Source organism: Suncus etruscus, chromosome 12 (genome assembly GCF_024139225.1).
Source record: "Suncus etruscus isolate mSunEtr1 chromosome 12, mSunEtr1.pri.cur, whole genome shotgun sequence".
Lineage (NCBI taxonomy): Eukaryota > Metazoa > Chordata > Mammalia > Eulipotyphla > Soricidae > Suncus > Suncus etruscus.
In genome coordinates this window covers 54,529,895-54,534,824 of record NC_064859.1, presented here as the reverse complement: position 1 = coordinate 54,534,824, position 4,930 = coordinate 54,529,895, and the positions used below count along the sequence as shown (strand labels likewise).

Sequence of the window (4,930 nt, the reverse complement as noted above, 5' to 3'; positions counted from 1 at the left end):
AGCTGCAGTGTCCTCCTCCTTCTGAGATTCTTTTTGAAGCTATGCCCTCTGATCTCACGTGGGTCAAAGTACCTAGTGCTTAGCTCTTCCTGATACACTTCTCTAGGAATATCTATTCACATCGGGGTCATTTCTTATCACATAGTTGAAAGTTTATAAAGGAGAAGAATTATTATTTTTATTTTAATTTTTCAATACTGGCCTGCTGTTGAATATTTGATGTCACAAACTTCTGGAATATATTTGACTTTATCTTGAAAGATAAACCTGAAATCAGACATTGCTGTACCACACAGTAATCACTAGATGGCATAAAGACCCCATAAATGATTACAGAAAGCAATCATAGAAACATGTAGACAGAACCAGGGACATAGAACCCTTTGGTCAATATTAGAAAGGTTTCTGAAGGTATTTGAGTGCCTCATGTTAGTAGCTATTAGAGGCTGCATTTAGGTAAATTGTTACGTTAACTTCACTGTGAGTGGAAACCCAGTACTGTCTCTCTCAGAAATATTGGGGACTGGAGTGATGGCATAGTGGTAGTGCATTTGCTTTGCAAGCTGCTGACCTAGCACAGACCGAGTTTTGATCCCCTGGCATCCCATATACTCCCCCAAGCCAGGAGCAATTTCTGAGCGCACAGCCAGGAGTATCCCCTGAGTGTCACTGGGTATGGCCGAAAAAACAAAAACAAAACAAAACAAAGAAATATTGGGGTTACCACTGATCCACACCACCCTTTAAGACTCCACATTATATAAACCCACCCCAGGAAAAGCATGTCTGGATCAGAGGTCACCACAGGAATAAATCCAAACTATATTTAGGAGGGTGAAACACATGTGGTACAGAAGCCTTCCACCTCATGGAATGAGAGAGAGAAGTCCAACAAACCGCAGAATTTTATGGATATGGGGAGGAAAGACAAAGGGCCTATCTTTACCATGTCTGAAGATCTGGATTCAATTTCTGACACCAAAAATATTAAAATATGCTGGGCACACTAATGGTGGAAACTTTACAGATGATTTCTCAAGCATCTATGAGTACAAATGTCACCTGTTATGGTCCACAGGGCTGATGGCCCCAAAAGACTCATTATAAGTGCAGCAGTTGCAGTTCTCAGAGCTGTTCTCAGTAATCTGGAAGGAGTCATGAGGTTGAATTGACCAAATCTGGACTAGGAATCTAAAGATCTCAGCTTTTCAACTTCCCCCATTGCTTACCAGTCATTTTGCTGCAGATTCCTCCTCCTTCCTAAGATTTTTCTGAAATTAAATCCCTGGGATCTTATGGGAATCAGAACATCTAGTGCTTAGTTCTCAATGAACTCAAATATCAGGCTGTCATTGTTGTAGTTGATTCTAAATCTGGCCTGGTGATGCATATGACATTAACTGTTTTACTAGATAGTGAAGAGTCACTGTCAGGATCACTTGGAACAGTCTCTAAAATCTTATAATTTTCTTTCTCACAAATCAACATTAATGGCCCAGGCAATAATGCAGCAGTAGGGTGTTTGCCTTGCATATGGCCAACTCAGGACAGACCTGGCTTAGTTCCCTGCTATCTCATATGGTGCCTCGAGTAGGGAAGATTTCTGAGAGCATAGCCAGGATTAACCCCTGAGTGTCACTGGATGTGGCCCCCAAACAAAACAACACAAAAATAGTAGATGTAAGAAAAACACAATAAGTAAGTAGAGAGACCCTGGATCTCAGAAATGTTGTTAGAATTAGATCTATGTTTGAGAGTCTGACATAAAGCTCAACTCTCATCTGGCTTTCATGTATCAGGGCTTTTCAGTTCAATCCTCATGACCAGGTTCCCTGCTCAGCTTCTGGGACTGCTGATGCTCTGGATCCCATGTAAGGTTCGTAGGGAGCAGAGAAAGGAGGATGATCTCAGAAGGGCCATGCTGCTGATCCACTGGTATCCTTCTGTTTCTGATTGTATGTCAAACTCGTGTGCCTTTCTCTTTTTGATGGAGCATGTGATAGTCAGTGATGAGAAACATGAGGCAATGGGGCTGCCACATGTAAGATTCAGAGGTATCTTTATCCCTAATATGTCCTCTTCACTGCTGAGACACTAACTTACCTAAATATGAAATTCTGCAGGACAAACCAGTCTTGTGTGGCCAGAGTACATAATCTAAGGCATTGGCTAGCCCCAGAGCCCAACGAAATACCACAGTGTCCTATCAAGCATACATTCCAGGAAGCTTGTGACATCCTTGAAACTTCACTAACCTTGAGGTGTTCCTGTGCTCCTTATGTAAAGATAACATGTAAAGATTACCCATAAGATGACTTCTGTAATGCAGGCTGTTCCATGCATTCTCTCCACCCCCTGTAAAATCGTGCTTAAAAAGAGCCTGTATCGATTAATAAACCCAGACCTTGATAAGGCACTTTACTTGGTCTCCACCTCTTCTTTTTCCCCATTCTCTTTTCAGGCTGGGATCCCTCTATACCTGCGAATAACCTGTCCTGCAAGCCAGAACAAAATATGACTTTTGAAAGCAGATACAAAAAATGAGCCATAAGTAGCATATTCTTTATATACCACAAATCTATCCAAGATTACATAAGATTTTTTCCTTCTCTTTCAAATAAGACCAATATTACTCTTTATTTTCAATTCTGCTTGAGAAAAGCCAATATTGGTGCAATATTCTCATAATGAGAAGAGTTGAGGGGCTTAAGAGAAATTACAGAGGTTAAGACACATGCCTTGCATGTCATCAACCTACTTAGGTCTATGTATATGTATATTCCTCCAAACAAAACTTGTATGTTGGCCATGTAGGTTGCCTCAAGCACCTCAAGTGTGATCCCTGTAATCCCAGGTCCTGCGGAGTCCAAGAAATGTTTCATCCTTGCTTTGGAGGAGTGAACCAATCCCCCAATGCTGAGAATCATCAGGAGGGAGCCCTGTTTTTCCTGGGCATCAGTAGTAAGGTGACTAAAGATTAAAAAGCTTAAAATCCTCAACATACAAATGTACACAAACTAGAGATTTGATCTACTAAATAAAGGTACTCTTCCTATATAAATTGGTCCTAAAAAAGAGAGAATATATAAAAATTGTATATTTAGTTGAAATATACAGTAAAATGTGTCAAAATAAATTATATTTTAATAGTGCTCTACGTGTCATAAAGATTGAATTTTAGATACTTTTCTTGTTCACAACTGACCCCATTTCAATTCGTGGAACTATATGTGATGCTCTGATCCTCTACCAAAAGTGATGTCTGAACACAGAGTCAAAAGTAAATGGATGGATGTAGCCTGAAGAATGGCGGAGTGTGTGAGTATTTCTTGGAATTGGAAACATAGTCAAGTGGAGGAGTGCTTATCTTGCAGGCAGCCAACTCAAATTTAATCCCATCTTCCTCATATTTCTTTTTTGTCCCCCAGGCAAAGGGCCTGTGTTGAGGTATACATGGGGTGTATTTACTGTAGCTCCTCTTTCTATACAGTCAGTGTAAAGAACACAGCCTGTGATAAGAATTGGGAGGCCTTATCTTTTCTTTTCTTTTTTCTTTCTTTCTTTTTATTTTTTTTTGATTTTTATATATATAAAGAATCCTTCACCAGTACAAAATTCTCATGACCAATATCCCAAGTGTCCTTCCCCCCAACCCCACACCGGTCTGTACTCTAGACAGGTTTTCTACTTTCCTCATTCAGTCACATTTTGTTATGATAGTTCTCTGTGTAATTATTTCTGTGACTGCACTAAATGATCCCTGTGGTGAGCTTCATGTAGGGAACTGGACCCTCCAGTCCTCCTCTATTTTGTCTCTGAAAATTACTACACGCATGTTTTTCATTTTCTCAAAACCTATAGATGAGGGAGACCATTCTGTGTTTATCTCTCCCTCTGACTTATTTCACTCATCATAATAGATTCCATATACATCCATGTATAGGAAAATTTTATAGTTCATCCCCAATATAACACCAGGAGCAATCCTTGAAGTCAATGACAAAAGTAAGACCTGGGCATTGCCAGGTATTCCATCAGATTCAATACAGAGCTCGAAAATGCTGCCTTATTATGGGTATTGACAGTTTGGTTTATAGTATAAGATGTCAAGTTAATAAATTAATAATATATCCATGATCTAATGGCCACACAGTAATGCTATTGGTCATATTCACAGCAAAAATCATATGTCTTGTTCTATAAGTCCAATCCTGTCCTATTTTTTTTATAAAATACCAGTACAAGAATTTGAAATTATATATACTAGCATTAATGAGTAAAGTTGAAAAAGAGGAGACCTACTTATTCCAGAAGCACTGGAGGAAAGGAGGTAAATATAGAGAATACCATTACTACAAATATGTCAATAGAAGAGCAGAAAAGAAGCCATTAGAGAGTAGTTAGATAGAGGAAAGAGGCAGCCATGTCCAGCAAACAGTCCACTGCCTTATTCACAATATCCATGGAAACTGAGGTTCCCTCTATCTCAAATTGCCTGAAGATCAGGAAGCCCGAGATTGGACTGGGCCTCCTTCTTCATAGTTAATCACCACCAGGTTCCACATGGAAGGCCAGGCAGAGCCACTCTGGGTCCAGGACAATCTCTGATCCACACTTTCAGCTTAGCAGCCAAGGCCTCTTGGGTTGCTCAGAACATTCTTCCTTCTGGCAGCTGGGCCTGCCACTCTGGAAGCAGGATACCTTGCCAGGAAAGAAACTGGTTCCCTATGATGGTACATGTGAAATACACATAAGTGGCTGGAAATGATTCTCATCCTTTTGCTTTCCTTTGTCCCTGTGCTACCTTCCTATTCTCTGCTTTTTTAATCTCCCAGTTATAATTAGTCTCAAGAAGGTATTATTTGGACATTTCCAGTAGTGTCCAGCATGAATTGGGTTAGGATCTGTTTTTTCTATTATCCATTATCAA

The 4,930-nt window shown here is 39.9% G+C and overlaps 1 non-coding gene across 1 annotated transcript; it reads right to left on the bottom strand.

The window, feature by feature from the left end:
- Window positions 1-3,404: 3,404 nt before the first annotated feature.
- On the bottom strand, window positions 3,405-3,531 carry LOC126024886 (small nucleolar RNA SNORA51). Its single transcript, XR_007500975.1, has one exon. It is a non-coding gene; the product is annotated as a small nucleolar RNA SNORA51 (small nucleolar RNA).
- Window positions 3,532-4,930: the final 1,399 nt, after the last annotated feature.